This window comes from Lolium perenne, chromosome 2, assembly GCF_019359855.2.
Source record: "Lolium perenne isolate Kyuss_39 chromosome 2, Kyuss_2.0, whole genome shotgun sequence".
In the NCBI taxonomy this organism is placed as follows: domain Eukaryota; kingdom Viridiplantae; phylum Streptophyta; class Magnoliopsida; order Poales; family Poaceae; genus Lolium; species Lolium perenne.
Window position 1 is genome coordinate 50,004,435 of NC_067245.2, and position 22,900 is coordinate 50,027,334.

Genomic DNA, 22,900 nt, shown 5'->3' on the forward strand with positions numbered 1-22,900 from the left:
CATGTGTGAGTAATTCCCCCACTGTAGGCCGAAGGGGATGGTAGGGATTGGATGAGATTGTTCATGTAATAGCCATAAGATTATTAGGGCATGGTGCCTAGTATCCGTTGTTGGTACTTTTATGATATTGTTGCAACTTGTTATGCTTAATGCTTGTCACTTAGGGCCCGAGTGCCATGATTTCAAATCTGAACATGTTATTGATTCATGATGATATTCATTGTTTTATGATCTTACCTGCAAGTTGTATACACATATTGCTGTCCGGAACCCGAGGCCCCAAAGTGATAGAAATTGGGACAACCGGAGGGGAAGGCTGTGATATGAGGATCACATGTGTTCACGGAGTGTTAATGCTTTGCTACGGTGCTCTATTAAAAGGAGTACCTTAATTACCAGTAGTTTCCCTAGAGGCCCGGCTGCCACCGGCTGGTAGGACAAAAGATGTTGTGCAAGTTTCTCATTGCGAGCACGTACGAATATATACGGAACACATGCCTATGGTTATTTAGTACTTGGATACTGTATTATTATTATCTGCAAATGCATTGTCTTGATTACTACATGAGTTATCTTATCCATGCAGCGCCCGTCCATCCATTCCTATGCCTACAGTATTTTAATCCTGCTGTTTACTATAATCACTACTGCTGTCTTTATTACACTACTGCTTATATTTCACTACTGCTACTGCTATAAAACTGTTGGCCAGCCACCTAGCCAAGGATGTACTCCCTCCGTCCCAAAATATAAGGCGTCTAAGGATTAGTTAAAAGTCAATGTTTTTAAAGTTCGACCAAGTTTATACACAAAAATATAAATATTTACAATACTAAATCATTATCAATAGATTCACCCTAAATTATATTTTTAATATGTCAATTTGATATTGTAGATGTAAATATTTTTTTTCTAAATGTTTGGTTAAAGTTTGTAAGGTTTGACTTTTAACCAATCGTTAAACGTCTTACATTTTGGAACAGAGAGAGTATTTCAGTATTTGCATGTGGCACCTCACGCGCATAGCTAGGATGCACGTGCTCTATGGCTGTGGAAGTAACCTACTAGCTGGCTGCTGCGCATGCACACATCTACGCACTCTTATGCATGCAGTACGAAGCTAGGACCATGTGTACTCCTATGAGTGTTTATCTTTGCTAGATTCACACATGGCTACTTTTAAATTTTGAGGTACAATTATTTTAGAGGTATTTTAGTGTCCTTTGTGGCCGTCCTTTTCTTTTTTACTTCACGCCGGTGCACTGTCGATGTCATCGGCCAAGCTCGAATGGTGCAAGCTAGTACCAACGCTTCAAACGGTCTACGGTGACACTGCAAGGTTGATGTGTCGCCGCCGGCGATGTTGCGAGGAACCCATCGACCTCCTTGACAAAGTCGGATTTTTTTGATGTTGTACAAGTGATTTCAAAATATAACAAAGTTGTTAAAATTTTGTTGTGAAAGCACGGTGCGGCCGAGAAAAGGTGGCATGGAGACAGGCAGTCGACACGTAGCGGGTCGTCTAGGCCCAGGAGTGGAGGAACTCCGTGGTGGAGACGCCATCCGCCAAGCTACGATTCATGGTGAGCCCAAGCACGAATTAGCCGTTGCGCCGCACCTAAGCTATTTTTTTGTTGTTATCGTTTCCAACTTTTGTAAAAAATAGTTGGTGATTTTTGTTGTAATTAAATCTTTAGCAAATTAATTTGTGCTTGACCACTTTTGCATTGTTTGCAAACATATGTATTTTTTTTGTAATCATTTGTTACTTTTGTAAAAAATAGCTGGTGATTTTGTTGTAATTCAATATGTAGCTAATTAATTGGTGCTTGACAACTTTTGGATTATTGGCAAACATATGGATATTTATTGTAATCCCTTGTGACTTTTGTAACAATAGATGATTATTTTTGTTGTAAATCATTCTAGCACACGGAACACATGTTTTTCATTACCGCAAACACTTGTTTTCATGTAGTAATAGTTTACGAATTTTGTTGTAATTGATATTAATTTTTTTTGTAAATCAGTTTGCAACAAAATATTGTTATTTAACCTCTTTTTTATATAACATTATTATTAAAAATGTAGCGAAATTTTTGTTGTAATAGTATATTTTTTGTACGCGAGGCGGGGGATTTTGTTGCAATACTAGTAGTAGATCATAGCAGTGGCATATTTTCTATAAATATATGAAGTATCATGGCCTAAGCTATAAAACCTTTCGATTTAACTGGATATCCCTTGTACTGTGGGTTGATTTCGTTAAAAGGGAGTGGTTAAAATGCAAAACACGCTGAAGCTAATCCCACGCGTTAGATGCCGATCAGACGATGGACAGCACAACCGATTTTTAGTCTCTGCGTCGGGCGACCGACGCCTAGCGTCCGCCTAAAAAATTTCCAAGCAAATATTTTACCCTATTTTAAAATTTTCATTTGACTTTTCTATTGCTTCTTTAATCTTTAATGTTCAAGATGATGGAGCAGACGATGCTCTGCCGAGCGAAAACGACGAAGACGGAGGTGACGCGCCCTGTATAAATAGCCCATAGGTCTCGCTAGACTCCATCATTAGGCATTGAAGAAGAGCGTTGAGACCTACAAGATCTATATATTCAAGGGGAAAGCATGCCAGTGAGGGATCCGCCAAGAAAAGGTAGGGGCGGCTCCAGTGGAAGAGCTTCTTGAAGATGTCGTTAGCTCGAGCCACAAGGCATCTTCGAGTAGCTTGCCATGGGGATGACCCCGAGATCTGCGTTACGACCCCGGTCGGCGGCCTGGGGACCCTTGGTGGAGCGTATAATCGCAATAGCTCTACGAGATCCCGTCAGCGGCGTACTGATGACGCGTGAAGCACACGTCCGTTGAGAACCCCAAGAGGAAGGTGTGATGCGTACAGCAGCAAGTTTTTCCTCAGTAAGAAACCAAGGTTATCGAACCAGTAGGAGATAAAGGCCACGTGAAGGTTGTTGGTGAAGGAGTGTAGTGCGGCGCAACACCAGGGATTCTGGCGCCAACGTGATACCTGCACAACACAATCAAGATACTTTGCCCCAACTTAACAGTGAGATTGTCAATCTCACCGGCTTGCTGTAAACAAAGGATTAAACGTACGGTGTGGAGAATGATGTTTGCTTGCAAAGAACAACAGAGAACAATGATTGCAGTAGGTTGTATTTCAGATGTAAAAGAATGGACCAGGGTCCACAGTTCACTAGTGGTGTCTCTCCAATAAGATAAATAACATGTTGGGTGAATAAATTACAGTTGGGCAATTGACAAATAGAGAGGGCATAATAATGCTCATACATATCATGATGACTACTATGAGATTTACTTAGGGCATTATGACAAAGAACATAGACCGCTATCCAGCATGCATCTATGCCTAAAAAGTCCACCTTCGGGTTAGCATCCGCACCCCTTCCAGTATTAAGTTGCAAACAACAGACAATTGCATTAAGTACTGTGCGTAATGTAAACAATACAAATATCCTTAGACAAAGCATTGATGTTTTATCCCTAGTGGCAACAGCACATCCACAACCTTAGGGGTTGCTGTCACTCCCCCAGATTCAATGGAGATATGAACCCACTATCGAGCATAAATACCCCCTCTTGGAGTTACAAGTATCAACTTGGCCAGAGCCTCTACTAGCAACAGAGAGCATGCAAGATCATAAACCACACATATATGATAGATCGATAATCAACTTGACATAGTATTCCATATTCATCGGATCCCAACAAACACAACATGTAGCATTACAAATAGATGATCTTGATCATGATAGGCAGCTCACAAGATCTAAACATGATAGCACAAGAGGAGAAGACAACCATCTAGCTACTGCTATGGACCTATAGTCCAAGGATGAACTACTCACGCATCAGTCCGGAGGCGGGCATGGTGATGTAGAGCCCTCCGGTGATGATTACCCTCTCCGGCAGGGTGCCGGAGGCGATCTTCAGAACCCCCCCCCCCGAGATGGGGTTGATGGCGGCGGCGTCTCAGTAACTTTTCTCGTATCGTGGCTCTCGGTGCTAGGGTTTTTGCGACGGAAGGATTATATAGGCGAAGGGACAGAGTCGGGGGACGCCCGAGGGGCCCACCCCATATGGCGGCGCGGCCAGGGGTGGGGCCGCGCCCCCCTATGGTGTGGCCGCCTCGTGGCCCCTCTTCGGTGTTCTGGAAGACTCCGTGGAAAATAAGTCCGTGGGCTTTTGTTTCGTCCAATTCCGAGAATATTTCCTGTGTAGGATTTCTGAAACCAAAAACAGCAGAAAACAGGAACTGGCGCTTCGGCATCTTGTTAATAGGTTAGTACCGAAAAATGCATAAAAATGATATAAAGTGTATATAAAACATGTGAGTATTGTCATAAAACTAGCATGGAACATAAGAAATTATAGATACGTTTGAGACGTATGAAGCATCCCCAAGCTTAGTTCCTACTCGCCCTCGAGTAGGTAAGCGATAAAAAGGATAATTTCTGAAGTGATATGCTACCATCATAATCTTGATCAATACTATTGTAAAGCATATGAGATGAATGAAGTGATTCAAAGCAATGGTCTATAGTTTGTTAACAAATAGATAATGACTAAACAACTGAATCATATAGCAAAGACTTTTCATGAATAGTACTTTCAAGACGAGCATCAACAAGTCTTGCATAAGAGTTAACTCATAAAGCAATAGATTCTTAATAGAAGGTTTTGAAGCAACACAAAGGAAGATTTAAGTTTCAGCTATTGCTTTCAACTTTCAACATGCATATCTCATGGATAATTGTCAACACAAAGTAATATGATGAGTGCAAATAAGCAAGTATGTAAGAATCAATGCACACAGTTGACACATGTGTTTGCTTCTAAGATAGAAACAAGTAGGTAAACTGACTCAACATAAAGTAAAAGAAAGGCCCTTCGCAAAGGGAAGTAGGGATTACTCATGTGCTAGAGCTTTTTTATTTTGAAAACATGGAAACAATTTTGTCAACGGTAGTAATAATTCATATGTGTTATGCATAAAACCTCCTATAAGTTGCAAGCCTCATGCATCGAATACTAATAGTGCCCGCTCCTTGTCCTAATTAGCTCGGATTTCCATGGATTATCATTGCATTACATATGTTTCAACCAAGTGTCACAAAGGGGTACCTCTATGCCACCTGTACAAAGGTCCAAGGAGATAGATCGCATTTGATCTCTCAATTTTGATAGATCTCAACTTGAGGACATCCATACCGGGACAACATAGAAAACAGATAATGGACTCCTCTTTTATGCTTTAAGCATTCAACAACAAATAATATTCTCATAAGAGATTTGAGGATTAATGTCTGCTGCTTGTGACGGTAAAGCACACGTCCGTTGGGAACCCCAAGAGGAAGGTATGATGCGTATAGCGGCAAGTTTTTCCCTCAGTAAGAAACCAAGGTTATCGAACCAGTAGGAGTCAAGAAGCACGTTGAAGGTTGATGGCGGCGGAGTGTAGTGCAGCGCAACACCAGGGATTCCGGCGCCAACGTGGAACCTGCACAACACAACCAAGATACTTTGCCCCAACTTAACAGTGAGGTTGTCAATCTCACCGGCTTGCTGTAACAAAGGATTAGATGTATAGTGTGGATGATGATGTTTGCAGAGAAATGAGAGAACGAGTATTGCAGTAGATTGTATTCGATGTAAAAGAATGGACCGGGGTCCACAGTTCACTAGAGGTGTCTCTCCGTAAGATAAATAGCATGTTGGGTGAACAAATTACAGTTGGGCAATTGACAAATAAAGAGGGCATGACCATGCACATACATGTTATGATGAGTATTGTGAAATTCAATTGGGCATTACAACAAAGTACATAGACCGCTATCCAGCATGCATCTATGCCTAAAAAGTCCACCTTCAGGTTATCATCCGAACCTCCTCCAGTATTAAGTTGCAAACAACAGACAATTGCATTAAGTATGGTGCGTAATGTAATCAACAAATACATCCTTAGACATAGCATTGATGTTTTATCCCTAGTGGCAACATCACATCCACAACCTTAGGGGTTGCTGTCACTCCCCCAGATTTAATGGAGACATGAACCCACTATCGAGCATAAATACTCCCTCTTGGAGTTACAAGTATCAACTTGGCCAGAGCCTCTACTAGCAACGGAGAGCATGCAAGATTATAAACAACACATAGATAATAGATTGATAATCAACATATCATAGTATTCCATATTCATCGGATCCCAACAAACGCAACATGTAGCATTACAAATAGATGATCTTGATCATGTTAGGCAGCTCACAAGATCCAACAATGATAGCACAATTAGGAGAAGACAACCATCTAGCTACTGCTATGGACCCATAGTCCAGGGGTGAACTACTCACACATCACTCCGGAGGCGACCATGGCGGTGAAGAGTCCTCCGGGAGATGATTCCCCTCTCCGGCAGGGTGCCGGAGGCGATCTCCTGAATCCCCCGAGATGGGATTGGCGGCGGCGGCGTCTCTGGAAGGTTTTCCGTATCGTGGCTCTCGGTACTGGAACTATTATCGACGAAGGCTTCTTATTGGCGAAGAGGTAGGTTTAGGGGCGACGCGAGGGACCCACACAGTAGGGCCGCGCGGCCAGGGGCTGGGCCGCGCCGCCCTAGCGTGGCGTCGCCTCGTCGCCCCACTTCGTTTCCCTTTCGGACTTCTGGAAGATTCGTGGAAAAATAAGATCCTGGGCGTTGATTTCGTCCAATTCCGAGAATATTTCCTTACTAGGATTTCTGAAACCAAAAACAGCAGAAAACAGCAACTGGCTCTTCGGCATCTCGTTAATAGGTTAGTGCCGGAAAATGCATAAATATGACATAAAGTATATATAAAACATGTGAGTATCATCAATAAAGTAGCATGGAACATAAGAAATTATAGATACGTTTGAGACGTATCAAGCATCCGCAAGCTTAGTTCCTACTCGTCCCGAGTAGGTAAACGATAACAAAGATAATTTCTGAAGTGACATGCTATCATTATCTTGATCATACTATTGTAAGCACATGTAATGAATGCAACGATTCGAAGCAATGGTAAATACAATGAGTAAACAATTGAATCATATAGCAAAGACTTTTCATGAATAGTACTTTCAAGACAAGCATCAATAAGTCTTGCATAAGAGTTAACTCATAAAGCAATAAATTCATAGTAAAGGCATTGAAGCAACACAAAGGAAGATTAAGTTTCAGTGGTTGCTTTCAACTTATAACATGTATATCTCATGGATATTGTCAACATAAAGTAATATAATAAGTGCAATATGCAAGTATGTAGAAATCAATGCACAGTTAACACAAGTGTTTGCTTCTAAGACAGAAGGAAGTAGGTAAACTGACTCAACATAAAAGTAGAAGAATGGCCCTTCACAGAGGGAAGCATTGATTGCTATATTTGTGCTAGAGCTTTTATTTTGAAAACAAGAAACAATTTTGTCAACGGTAGTAATAAAGCATATGCATTATGTAAATTATATCCTACAAGTTGCAAGCCTCATGCATAGTATACCAATAGTGCCCGCACCTTGTCCTAATTAGCTCGGATTACCTGGATTATCATCGCAATACATATGTTTTAACCAAGTATCACAAAGGGGTACCTCTATGTCACTTTGTACAAAGGTCTAAGGAGAAAGCTCGCATTGGATTTCTCGCTTTTGATTATTCTCAACTTAGACATCCATACCGGGACAACATAGACAACATATAATGGACTCCTCTTTAATGCAGAAGCATTTAGCAACAAATAATATTCTCATAAGAGATTGAGGATTGTTGTCCAAAACTGAAACTTCCACCATGAATCATGGCTTTAGTTAGCGGCCCAATGTTCTTCTCTAACAATATGCATACTCAAACCATTGAACTCATGGTAAATCGCCCTTACTTCAGACAAGACGAACATGCATAGCAATTCACATGATATTCAACAAAGGGTAGTTGATGGCGTCCCCAGGAACATGGTTATCGCTCAACAAGCAACTTATAAGAGATAAGATGCATAAGTACATATTCAATACCACAATAGTTTTTAGGCTATTTGTCCCATGAGCTATATATTGCAAAGGCGAAGAATGGAAATTTAAAGGTAGCACTCAAGCAATTTACTTTGGAATGGCGAAGAAATACCATGTAGTAGGTAGGTATGGTGGACACAAGTGGCATAGTGTTTGCCTCAAGGATTTTGGATGCATGAGAAGTATTCCCTCTCAATACAAGGCTTAGGCTAGCAAGGTTATCTGAAACAAACACAAGTATGAACCGGTACAACAAAATGATATGTCCAATTTGCATCACTATTTTATATCATAATTTGCTGTTATTCATTGATATATTTCATATTTGGACATAATACTTATGTTATTTCATCTATTTTGCATGATTCATGGTTATTGGAGGATCGAGCACCGGAGCCAGGATTCTGCTGGAAAAAGCGCCGTCAGAATGCAATATTTCGGAAGATCAACAGTTGATGGAAATTATATCAAAAATCCTATTTTTCCAGATGACGAAGGGAGCCAGAAGGGGGAGCCGAGGGGACCCGAGGTGGGCCCACCCCATAGGCCGGCGCGGCCCAAGGCCTGGCCGCGCCGCCCTGTGAGGAGGGGGCCCACAGCCCCCTCTCGCCTCCTTTTCTTCGCGAACGCCTTCGTCCCGAAGACCTAAGCTCCAGAGGGTACCTCGCGAAGAGTTACAGCCGCCTCTGCGAGGCGGAGAACACCAGAGAGAAAAGAGCTCTCCGGCGGGCTGAGATCCGCCGGGGAAATTCCCTCCCGGAGGGGGAAATCGACGCCATCGTCACCGCCATCAAGTTGGACATCATCTCCATCACCATCATCATCATCTTCATCATCACCACCGCCGTCTCCACCGCTGCACATCGTCACCGCTGTAGCAATTTGGGTTTGATCTTGATTGTTTGATAGGGGAAACTCTCCCGGTATTGATTTCTACTTGTTATTGATGCTATTGAGTGAAACCGTTGAACCAAGGTTTATGTTCAGATTGTTATTCACCATCATATCACCTCTGATCATGTTCCATATGATGTCTCGTGAGTAGTTCGTTTAGTTCTTGAGGACATGGGTGAAGTCTAAATGTTAGTAGTGAAGTATGGTTGAGTAATATTCAATGTTATGATATTTAAGTTGTGGTGTTATTCTTCTAGTGGTGTCGTGTGAACGTCGACTACACGACACTTCACCTTTATGGGCCTAGGGGAATGCATCTTGTACTCGTTTGCCAATTGTGGGGTTGCCGGAGTGACAGAAACCTAAGCCCCCGTTGGTATATCGATGCAGGAGGGATAGCAGGATCTCAGAGTTTAAGGCTGTGGTTAGATTTATCTTAATTACTTTCTTGTAGTTGCGGATGCTTGCAAGGGGTATAATCACAAGTATGTATTAGTCCTAGGAAGGGCGGTACATTAGCACAGGTTCACCCACACAACACTTAACAAAACAATGAAGATTAATTAGCCGTATGTAGCGAAAGCACTAGACTAAAATCCCGTGTGTCCTCGAGAACGTTTGGTCATTATAAGTAAACAAACCGGCTTGTCCTTTGTGCTAAAAAGGATTGGGCCACTCGCTGCAATTGTTACTCTCGCACTTTACTTACTCGTACTTTATTCATCTGTTACATCAAAACCCCCTGAATACTTGTCTGAGAGCATTTACAGTGAATCCTTCATCGAAACTGCTTGTCAACACCTTCTGCTCCTTGTTGGGATCGACATTCTTACTTATCGAAGATACTACGATACACCCCCTATACTTGTGGGTCATCAAGACTATTTTCTGGCGCCGTTGCCGGGGAGTGAAGCGCTATTGGTAAGTGGAATTGGTAAGGGAAACTTCTATTGTTTGTGCTGATTTTGTTTCTGCCTGCTGCCATAATTCATTATGGAGAGATCTTCTCTTCAGTGTTTATTTGGGAAATCTACTACTACTGCAAATGTAGTGGATGAGGCGCCAGGTAAGGAAGAAATACCATACAAAATACCTATGAAAATTATTGAACGTGTAGTGGATAACCGTTATACAGGGGATGGAACTGTCCACCCTGGAGATCATTTACTGTTTTTACATGAATTATGCGGTTTAAGTGTGCAGGTATTGCTATGGATGAAGTGAGGAAGAAACTATTCTCTATATCGCTGTCTGGTAAAGCAGCGCATTGGTATAAATTACTGGATAATGGGGATTCTCTTGAATGGAATGATATTGTGCCCCGGTTTTATTCTAAGTTCTATCCTCCAAGTGAAATTCACAAGGATCGGAACCACATATATAATTTTTGGCCTCATGATGGAGAGAGTATTGCCCAAGCGTGGGGGAGATTGAAGTCTTTAATGCTCAAATGCCCCATTCATGAGCTTCCTGGTAATGTTATTATTGATAATTTCTATGCAAGACTTTCTTTTGAAGACAAGACCTTGCTGGATACTTCTTGTTCTGGATCATTCACGCGCAACAAGGAAGAGTTTAAAAGGGACCTTCTTAATCGGATCCAGGAAAATACTGAAGGATGGGAGAACGACAAAGATAGAGAATCAGGTATAAATTATGATTATAAATGCATTGAAGCTTTTATGGATACTGATAAATTTCGTAATATGAGTGCTACTTATGGTCTTGATTCTCAAGTTGCTGCAAATATTTATAAAGCTTTTGCCTCTCATTATGAATTGCCTAAGAAGAATTTTGATAAGTATCATGAACCGTATAAAGATAAAATTGATTCATCTATTAATAAATGTGTTGTAGTTGAGACTGTTGATCATGTTATTCCTGAAGCTTATATTGAAAAAACTCCTTTCCCTGCTAAAATGAAGGAGTACTCTGTTATAAATAGTGCGGTTCATAAAAGTGAAAAGAAACCTATAGAACCTGAAGAACAAATAAAAGTTGAACCTGCTGTTGCAATAGTTAAAGATCTTGTGACTGAAAATGTGGAGGATAGTCATATTATTTTCTGTAAAGATGCTTCTAATATTGTTTCACATCCTAATAAGTCCAAGCAAGCTAGTGTTCCTATGCTATCTGTTAGAATTGGTGATCATTGTTATTATGGTTTATGTGATATTGGTGCAAGTATTAGTGCTATTCCTTATGAGCTTTACACGGAGATTATGCACGAAATTGGTTCTTGTGAACTTGAAGATATTGATGTGGTTATTCGGCTGGCTAATAGAGAAACTATTTCTCCAATTGGTATTGTTCGAGATGTGGAAGTTCTATGCGGTAAGATTAAATATCCTGCTGACTTTTTGGTACTTGGTTCTGCTGCTAGTAAATATTGTCCTATCATTTTTGGTAGACTTTTTCTAAATACTTGTGGAGCTATTATAGATTGCAAGAAACATAAAATTTTGACTAAATTTGCTGGTGAATCTTATGAGTTTAACTTCTCTAAATTTACTAAAACTCCTTATAAAGCTGATTTGCCTAATAATGATTTTAAAGTTGAACAGTGTGCATCTATTGTTCTTGCTCCTAATAATCCTTTGCAGCAACATTTGGAGAATAGCGAGAGTGAAGTTTTTAGGGAAGAAAGAGATGAGCTTGATGAAATTTTCCTTCGTCAACCTATTCTTAAGCATGATTTACCGGTGGAAGATCTGGGTACAACACCACCACCAAAGGAAGATCCTGTCTTTGATTTAAAACCATTGCCTGATAATCTTAAATATGCTCATATTGATGATAAGAAAATATATCCTGTTATTATTAGTTCTAAGCTTACAGAGTTTAAAGAAGAAAGGTTATTGGAAATATTGAAGAAACACCGAGGTGCTATTGGCTACACACTTGATGACTTGAAGGGGATTTCTCCCTCTATTTGCCAACACGCCATTAATATGGAAGATGATGCGAAGCCTGTTGTTGAACCTCAGCGTTGTCTAATTCCTAAAATGAAGGATGTGGTAAGAAATGAGGTATTAAGACTTCTTGAAGCTGGTATTATATATCCTATTGCTGATAGTAGATGGGTTAGTCCTGTGCATTGTGTTCCTAAGAAAGGAGGAATGACTGTTGTGCCTAATGATAATGATGAGCTCATACCTCAAAGAGTAGTTGTAGGGTATAGAATGTGCATTGATTATCGTAAAGTTAATAAGGTTACTAAAAAAGATCATTACCCTTTGCCTTTTATTGATCAAATGTTAGAAAGGTTATCTAAAAATACTCACTTTTGCTTTCTTGATGGTTATTCTGGGTTTTCACAAATTGCTGTTAAAACTAAGGATCAAGAGAAAACCACTTTCACTAGTCCCTATGGAACTTATGCTTATAGACGTATGCCTTTTGGTTTATGTAATGCTCCTGCTACTTTTCAAAGATGCATGTCTGCTATTTTTCATGATTTTTGCGAGAATATTGTAGAGGTATTCATGGATGAATTTTCTGTCTATGGGAATTCTTTTGATAATTGCTTGCGGAACCTCGATAAAGTTTTGCAGAGATGTGAAGAAACTAACCTTGTTCTCAATTGGGAGAAATGCCACTTTATGGTTAATGAAGGAATTGTATTGGGACATAAAATTTTCGAGAGAGGTATTGAAGTTGATAGAGCTAAAGTTGAAGCAATTGAGAAGATGCCCTATCCTAGGGATGTTAAAGGTATTCGCAGTGTTCTTGGTCATGCTGGGTTTTATAGGAGGTTTATTAAAGACTTCTCCAAGATTTCAAAGCCTCTTACTAATCTTCTTCAAAAAGATGTACCTTTTGTTTTTGATGATGATTGTAAGGAAGCTTTTGAAACTCTAAAGAAAGCCTTAACAACTGCTCCTATAGTTGAACCTCCTGATTGGAATTTACCATTTGAAATTATGTGTGATGCTAGTGATTTTGCTGTAGGCGCTGTTCTTGGACAGCGAGTAAATAAGAAATTGAATGTTATTCATTATGCTAGTAAAACTCTTGATGCTGCTCAAAGAAATTATGCTACTACTGAAAAAGAATTCTTAGCTGTAGTCTTTGCTTGTGATAAGTTTAGATCTTATATTGTTGATTCAAAAGTTGCTATTCATACTGATCATGCTGCAATCAGATACCTTATGCAAAAGAAAGATGCTAAGCCAAGGCTTATTAGATGGGTACTTCTGTTGCAAGAATTTGATTTACATATTGTAGATAGGAAAGGTGCTGATAATACTGTTGCTGATAATTTGTCTAGATTGGAAAATATTGCTTATGATCCTGTTCCTGTTAATGATAGTTTTCCAAATGAACAATTGGCTGTAATAAAGGTGAGCTCGCGAGACAGTCCTTGGTATGCTGATTATGCTAACTTTATTGTTTCCAAGTACTTGCCTCCAACCTTTTCAGCTCAGCAAAGGAGGAAATTCTTTTATGACTTGAGGCATTATTTCTGGGATGACCCACACTTATATAAAGAAGGAGTGGATGGTATTCTGCGAAGATGTGTTCCCGAATATGAACAACAAGAGATATTGAGTAAATGTCATGGTAGTGCTTATGGAGGACATCACGCCGGAGATAGAACCGCGCAAAAGGTTCTACAATCAGGTTTTTATTGGCCGACTCTCTTCAAAGATGCAAGGAAGTTTATCTTATCTTGTGATGAATGCCAAAGGGTTGGTAATATCTCCAGACACAATGAAATGCCTATGAATTATACTCTTGTTATTGAACCATTCGATTGTTGGGGATTTGACTTCATGGGACCTTTTCCCTCTTGAGAAGGTAACACTCATATACTTGCTGCTGTTGATTATGTTACTAAATGGGTGGAAGCCATACCTACAAAAAGTGCTGATGGTGAGACCTCTTTAAGAATGCTTTTAGATATTATTTTTCCTAGATTTGGAGTTCCTAGATATATTATGACTGATGGAGGTTCTCATTTTATTCATGGTGGTTTTAGAAAAACTCTTGCTAAATATGGTATTAATCATAGAATTGCTTCCGCTTATCATCCTCAAACTAGTGGGCAAGTAGAATTATCAAATAGAGAGATTAAATCTATCTTGGAAAAGACTGTTAATAAAACTAGAAAGAATTGGGCTAGTAAATTGAAGGATGCACTATGGGCTTATAGAACTGCTTATAAAAATCCCATGGGAATGTCACCTTATAAAATGGTTTATGGAAAAGCTTGTCATTTACCTTTAGAACTAGAGCACAAAGCTTATTGGGCAGTTAGAGAATTAAATAAAGATCCTAAACTTGCCGGTAATAAAAGGTTGTTGCAATTGAGTTCTCCAGATGAATGGAGAAGTGAAGCTTATGAAAATGCTAAACTCTTTAAAGAGAAAGTTAAGAAATGACATGATAGAAGGATTATCAAAAGAGAATTTAATATTGGGGATAAAGTCCTATTGTATCGGTCTCGTCTCAGATTCTTTGCAGGGAAATTACTCTCGAAATGGGAAGGACCATATGTTGTTGAGGAGGTGTATCGTTCAGGAGCAATTAAAATTAGCTCTCTCCAAGGCAATGCCACGCAAGTGGTGAATGGACAAAGACTCAAGCATTATATCTCAGGTGATTCTTACAATGTAGATGTTGATGTTATTCGAGTGGAAACACCGGAGGCTTTCATCAAAGGTCAAATTGACAGTCCGCCAGAACTCGACTTTGAATAGGTAACAGTACTGGTAATGAAAAGTTCGCAATTTACTTTCCGAACAATATTTTTGCTGTTTTTGGAAAATATGAAAAATTACGAGATCGAAACGGAGTGGAGGAGACGCACGAGGGCGTGTGACAAGGTATTAACTTGTCAATGCCTATGAATTGTAGGCTAGGGTTTAGTTGGAAGTAGAGGGCAAGTAGATCTCAAAGGTTTCAGCCGGAAAGTACTCGACGATTATGAAAACTAGGGTTTGTAAACAATGATTCGATGATCTCTGCGTCCCTCGACTCCACCTTATATAGGAGGCGGAGCCGAGGGATTAAATGTTGTACAAGTTACAAAGTCCGGGAAGGTTTCTAACTCATCCCGCAAGATTACAAATAAGACTTTCTATTACAACTCTAACTTTCCTTAATACTATCTTGGGCTTCCGAATCTTCTTATTCTTCGGGTAGTGGGCCTTCAGTAAACCCCGGGTACTATCTTCGGCAGGCCCATTTGGGATGCCTATGTCAGTAGCCCCCGAGATTTTGCTTGAATCGTAGGGTCAAGGAAAATCTCCACTGTTTATTTTTATTCGGCAGCTTCGACTTTTCTATATTTCTTCTCATAAACATCTATATTGTACAGGGATAATGGTAGTTGGGGCTAGTTCATCTGACGGATCAGGTACTAGTTAACTGCTCTAGTGGCAATCCGCAAAAACCTACTTCAAGATCACGTCCCTGGACATGACCTCGGGATACCGGTGTAAACTTTGACAGGTGCCGCTTAAGGTCTTACCATTCTGTCGAGTCCCAGTAAAATTTATCGGATACCTAACGCGTCCGTTAGGATTTTTCTTCGTATCTGTTGATACGGATAAAAGTAGCAGAGCGCAGTCTTCAGCGATGCCACGCCCAGCAGAACGGATCTGGGGTCTTACCTTCGCAAATTTGCGGCATTCAGAAATTGATCGCGACTTTGGCGTTCTAGGAATATATTGTCGAGTGCTTTTTAGGCTGTTGGAATGGCACATTTTATCGAGTCAAAGATGACTTATATTGCTCTCCCGATGGGAGTATATGTAGAGTTAATTATAACTCGAAATATACTCTTTTGCTCTTCTATCTTTCTTTTTCTCTTTCTTTCTTTCTTTTTTATAATTTCATCGGGCACGCGAGCAGCGTTCCCGATGGGAGTAGCCCCCGAGGCTACAGCCAAGGACTTGTACTTGGGTGTAGGCTCCACGCCTTATGCCGATATATTTTCTTTTATCTCCCGAAGTTTTATAATTTCTCGGGTACGCGAACAGCGCTCCCGATGGGAGTAGCCCCCGAGGCTATGAACAAATATTTATATTTGGTCATAGGCTCACGCCATTTCCATCTTGTCCTTCTGGATCTTTTCCTTTTTTCCAAAGTAGCCCCCGAGCATTTGATCAAATACTTGTATTTGATCAAAGAATCAACATTATTTTTCCGTGTCGCCTTTTATGAAGCTGTTGAGTCGATTTTTTTTTTCTGCCAAGATGGCGTTGTTGCTGACGATAGCCACGATTGCTTGTCAAAAATTTGCGACAAGTCTTTTCTTGCTGCCATGCGGGCCTAATTAATCCACTATCTTGACACGTCGTGCAAGTGGGGGACACACGTCCTCCGCTTTTTCTGGCGCACGCACCGTAACTTCCCCAACGTTGAATTACTTTTTACCCTTGTTGCCACGTGGCTATCATCTGTCACACATTTTCCTTATCCAACGGTTCGTCGTTTCACCGCACCCCTATATAAGTTCGTCTTCTTCCTCCTTGAGCACTTCCGCTCGCGCCGTCCTCCTTCTCTCATCTGCAAATTCCTCCTGCGATCCACAGCCTCCTAAACTCCTCGCCTCCAAGCTGCAAACCCCACGCCATTGTTGATGCCACCTCGTCGATTGACAAGGCACAACACGCCGGAATCCTCCATGGCCGCCGTGGATCTTGGGGCGGCGGAGTGGGAAAGATCGAAGATTTCCACTCAAGACATCAACATGCTCAAGAAGCTGGGGATCAGCAAGAAACCCAAGGCATTGTGCTTCCCCAGTGAGGAAAGCTACCCAACTCCTCCAATGGGGTACCGGGTAAGTTTCGTCGACCACCTCATCCGCGGTCTTTCCGCCCCCATTCATCCTTTTCTCCGTGGACTTCTTTTTATCTACGGTCTGCAACTCCACCACCTCACGCCAAATTCAATCCTCCATATCTCTATTTTCATCACTCTGTGCGAGGCCTTCCTTGGCGTCCAGCCTAACTGGGTGCTATGGAAGCGCATTTTCTTCTGCCGCCGTAATGGCTCGCCCAATGTCGCCTATAATATAGGCGGCGTTGTGATTTCTGTTCGGCCCACTGTCGACTACTTCGACGTCAAGCTTCCTGACTCAGTTCAAGGGTGGCGCAAGAAATGGTTGTACATTCAGGAGGAGAACCATGGATGTGCGGAGGACAACATCCCTCCTTTTGATGGCGCCGAGAAAATCTTTCGCCGCCGCTCCTGGGACGCGGAGGCTACCGAAGAAGAAAAGGCGTCGACAGAAAGCTTGATGGCTCGTATCCACGAGTTGCAAAATACTCGCGGCAAAGAGTTATCGGGTGTCCAAATCACTGCATATTTTCTTAGGACTAGAGTGCAGCCGCTTCAGGCTCGCAAATACCCTCTATGGAAATATGCTTGCGACGAGGACGTGGATCGGCTGTCGGTGAATTTGGAGGTCAAGGATTTAGAAAAACTTGTCCGAAAAATCTCATCTCTCAGCAAAAAAGATGCTGTCCCTTCTTCTTGCCGTGTGACACCATTCAGCGCCGCCAATCCACTTCCCAAGGTAACCTTTGTCTATTATCTTGTTGTTGCTTTGCTGTCTTTTTTTTATATAACTTCTTTTCTGATGTCTCTCCCTGTTTTATTTTATACAGAATCATCCAGACCTTGTCTCGCTTCCTCCTCTTCCTGAAGGTGGAGAGGTCGAAGAAAGGGCCATTGTCACTGATGATAATCAAGAAGCTCCGTCTTTTGTGAATGAACCCGTGGATTCTCGAAAATCTGCGGGATCTTCCGAAGGCACTGCGTCGGCACTATCTCCTCCTCCCGCTGTTTCTCCAAAAGGCAAAAGGAAGAGGAATGACGTCGAAGATTCCGGCACTTCCAAAGCCGAAGAAGTTGATCCTTCACGTCAGAAGGCAAGTTATGATCCTTATCTTGAATCCCTCGTCAGCTCGTAAGTCATTTTTATTTCTCCTTATTTCTGTACTCGAAATATTTGTCTTATCTTGCTTTTTATGCTGTCGATTTTTAATGACAGCGATGATGAGGAAGAAGTACCAACTTTTGACGTGGCTCCTCGGACGAGCACGTCACATACTGTACTTGCCTCGGATACGCCAGTTGAAGGAGAAGAATCCTCGCCTCCTCAACAAAACGTCGTCACCACTACTCCGCCATCAAGCCCCCTTGCTCCTTTACCAAAAAGGACAAGGATTGAAACGATCATTGAGCCTGCCCCTCAATTGGGTAGCTCTTCTACTCTGCTCTTGGATGATGTAAGTTTTTCTAATTTTCTTGCCAATATCTATATTTCCTCTATTTGCTTTTTTTTTATGCCTTCATTCTTTTTCCATACCGATGTTTCTCTTTCTTTGTTCTTCTTTGACAGCCCATGATCAAAGAGCTTATTCGCATCGGATCCCAATTCATTGGGTACCGTGAGTATGCCAGCAGAACTGAAGGTAATAACTTTTTTGTTGTCGTTGTTTCTGACTTCTTGCTCCTGTTGTTTGTCGCAATTTTGACCTTTCTTTTCTATTTCAACAGAGAAACTTGCAGAGGCCAACAAGCTTGCCGACACTCTCGCTCAAAAACTGGAGCAAAGTGAAGCGGCCCGCAAGAAAGCCGAACTTGTTGCTAGCGAAGCCAAAGCAGAGGCTGATGAAGCCAAGGCAAAAGCTGCTAGTGTCGAGGAGCTGCAGAAGAGACTTGAGGATGTTGAAGCTACATTAAATGAGCACAAAGCCGCACAGGCTGCTCGTGAACAGGGAATCCTCAAGCGCCTGAATTCACAAAGTCGGCGCTTCAAAGGTAATTTTATCGATCCCTTCTATTTTTATAGGACCTGTTTTTTCTTGCTTTTGACCAACGTTTATTTCCTGTGGCAGGCCAAACAAACCAAGAGTTTGATCTGGAGAGTCCCGATAATGATCCTCTCCTTGACGCACTTTCTTACCTGGAGTTTCATGGATCCGAAATTTGTGAAGGCGTGGTGAATGCTGACGCAGGATTGTCGAAGCTATTCCCCTACTTCTTCCCGAAGAAAGAGGAGCCCAAGACTTTCCTTGCCCTTGCCCAGAGCTTCAATTCATCAGAGGACCTTGGGCTGAAAATGCGCCAGGAGAACATGAAGATTCTTTGTCGAGAGCACCGTTGCCTTGGTCGTGACAGCCAACAACCGTTGATTTGGATGAAGGTTGGCGACACCGAGCAGATAGAACAAACAAAGTGGCGGTCTTTGATCAAGGCAGCCAAGCCCAATACGAAGAAAATTCTGGCCTATCTCGGGATCAAGCCATCTTCAACTCCTAGCTCATCGAGGCCGGAGGTCTAGTTGCATGCCTCTTTGTTTTTTGCTTTCTCTGTCTCTTTTGCCCTTGTCGCCAATTTAGCTATGGCGACAATTATCCTGGTAGTCCTTTTGGAGAACTTCATTTGTAATGTCTATGTAAATTTTTCTAGAAATCAATGAAATTCCTTTTGGCACTATCATTGATCCTGTCGCTTTCTTTTCCAGTTAATATTTGATAACTATTCGACCAATCCTTGCTCTGCCGATGCTTCACCTGCTTCTTCCTTCTCGAAGAAAATACTAGTCGATGATAATCCTCTCGAAGGTTCTTCAAGCAAACATTTGTCGGAAGATTTGCAAGAACTTCGACAACAACTTCAATCCATGAAGAAACAGACTCTGGCAATGATGGAACAATCTCGAAAAGCATCTGAAGGAGAGAAAATTGCTCTTCAACAGGCAAAGGAGGCCATCGCTGCGAAGGATGCTGCTATTGCTGAGGCTGCTGAAACTTCTTCTCGCGAGAATTATATGCTTCAGCTAATGACTGACGCTAGTTTGGATATGACAGGTATGTTTCCTGCTCATGACCGTGTTGGATGTTGTTCTTTTTTATTCGTTCCTTGATATTTTGTTTGCTGTGCCAGGCTCTTTTCTGGATACTACTGCCGAAGACCAACGTGTTGAAGCTCGAACCGCTGTTTTGCTGAGACTGGCTGCGCAACATGGATCTAACTTTTGGGTTACTCCTGAGCGTACTCGCCAAATCGTTAGATTTCAAGATCGCGCAGCTCAGGTCCGTGACTTCCTTGACTTCTGTACGAAAACTTTATTCTTAGTTTATGGGACCATGTTCCCTCGGAATAAGATGCCAGAGACTCTTCCAGCTTTAATGGAAAAATTTCGAGATGCTCCTCGAATCCATGGTTTTGTGCGGGCTCAACTTTCTGCTGGCGCTAGATTTGCCATGATGATGATAAAGATTTGTCATCCAAAATTGCCCATAGATCAAATTGTTCCTACTTGTCTGGCAAAAATGGCAAAGAAAAAGAGAAATATGGGCAAGATTGATGATTTGGTTACTCCTGTTGCCGAAGATATGATGGATGAACTTCTTCGGATGGATTCTGAATTCTTCGTGAAGGGAAGCTATGCTGAGCATAGTACTCGTCCTTCTACTGAGCGAATAACCATAAACCATGTGCTAGGTTTCCCTTGAATACTTTTTCCTCTCCTTGCTGTATTTCCATCATTGATACATTCTTGTGTATTTGTAAACACAATCTATATTGTAAAGCTATTTAACTCTGTATGTTTCCTATTTCAAACCACCGAGCCCCCGAGCCTTTGGCTGGAGTTTATATTGTTTCGAAGATTTTTCCCTTCTGTTGTAATAAGACATCTTTGTTGCGAAGTTCTATATTTTTGTTGCGACGTTCTTGGACCAAAGCAATAAGATTTTTGACGTGTACACTATATTTATAATTGTTAGCTTCCAATTTTTATCTTTGGCGAGGTATTTAGTGTACCAAGGCGAAATATTTTGGTAAGTCTAGTTTGTCTATATTGTACGTATTTTGAGACTTGAAGGCGTTGAGCCCCCGAGCGTGTCGAAGAATAAGAAATATATCTCCACTATCTTTATTATATTGCAGCACCGCGAGCCCGCCTCATTAAAAACCTTTCCGGCCCCACTCGGTGCCCCGAAAAGGAAAAGAGTGCGTCTGAAAACTCGCGGGCGTTTCAGTACATTGTATTTTTACAGAGAAGGACTATATTTCGATTCTAGGCGTAGAACCGCCTGAGCTGTGCTACGTTCCAGGGGTTTTTCTCGGGAGCTCCCGTCTTCTTGTCCTTGATCCTGTATGCGCCTCCGTCGATGACTTCCGTGACAATGTAAGGCCCCAACCATGGTGATTCGAGCTTCTTAGTACTTTTTTGATTTAACCGCAAGACTAAATCCCCGACCTGAAAGGACCTTGGCCTTAACCGTTGACTGTGGTAGTTTTTGAGGTCTTGCTGGTATTTGGTGACTCGTGAAAGTACTTCATCTCGAGCTTCGTCGAGTGCATCCATATCATCCTCCCGAGCTTTTTGTGATGTTTCTTCGTCATATTCTGTTACTCTTGGAGAATCATGCTCTATTTCAATTGGTAATACCGCTTCGGCTCCGTGGACGAGAAAAAACGGAGTTTCTTGTGTCGCCGTATTTGGTGTTGTTCGGATGCTCCACAAAACACTTGGCAATTCCTCTGGCCAAGTATGTCGAGCTTTCTCAAGTGGCCCTAGCAGGCGCTTCTTGAGGCCGTTGCAGATGATACCATTGGCTTTCTCGACTTGTCCGTTAGTTTGCGGGTGCCCAACTGATGCAAAGTGCAATTTAATGCCTACTTCTGCGCAGTATTCCTTGAATTCCTTGGATGTGAAGTTTGAACCATTATCTGTAACAATGCTATGAGGCACGCCAAACCGAAAAATGAGGCCTTTCACAAACTTTATTGCCGACGCTGCATCTGGTGAATTTATTGGCTTCGCTTCTACCCACTTGGTGAATTTGTCGACAGCGACCAGCAAGTACTCATACCCTCCAGGCGAAGCTTTGTGCAACTTGCCCACCATATCGAGTCCCCATTGGGAAAAGGGCCATGACAATGGTATTGGCGTTAGTTCTGCCGCTGGAGAGTGAGGTTTTGCGGCAAACCTTTGACACGCATCGCAGGTTCGTACTATTTCCTTGGCATCCTCGATTGCTATCAACCAATAGAATCCTGCCCGAAAAACCTTGGCTGCAATAGCTCGACTACTTGCATGGTGGCCACATATTCCTTCGTGTACATCCTTCAGAATTATTCTTCCTTCTTCGGGTGTGACACACCTTTGCAGGACGCCTGAAATACTTCGCTTGTATAATTCCCCTTTGATCACTGTGAAAGCTTTGGATCGTCGAATAACTCGCCTTGCCTCAACTGGATCGTCGGGTATTTCTTTCCTGAGGATGTATGATATATATGCTTGCATCCAAGGAATTTCTACCATCATCACAAGCTCTTGGTCCTCTTCGTCCTCCGTGGTTTCTTTGAGGGGTGCCGAAGTTTTCTCTTCCTTTGCTTTTTTCTGCACCTTTTTCGGCTTCGTGGATCTCTCCGCTATTTCTTCCCAAAATACTCCTGGCGGGATTGGGAGGCACTGCGACCCGATGTTTGCGAGAACGTCGGCTTCATCATTGCTCAATCTACTGATGTGATTTACCTCGCATCCATCAAACAGCTTCTCGAGCTCATTGTACACCTCCTTGTATGCCATCATGCTATCATTGACTGCGTCACATTGGTTCATAACTTGCTGAGCCACCAATTGTGAGTCGCCAAAGATTTTTAGTCGAGTTGCACCGCAAGCTTTCGCCATCTTCATCCCGTGTATGAGGGCTTCATATTCTGCTTCATTGTTAGATGCGTTAGGGAACGTCATCCGAAGGACGTATTTCAACTTGTCGCCTTCAGGTGATATAAGTACTACTCCTGCGCCAGCTCCTTCTACTCTCTTGGACCCATCGAAGTTCATGGTCCAAGTTCTCGACAAATCTGGGGGTCCCGTGTTTTGTAGCTCCATCCACTCTGCAATGAAATACGCAGAACTTGCGACTTGATTGCCTTTCTTTTTCATACGTGATGTCCCGAGGGAA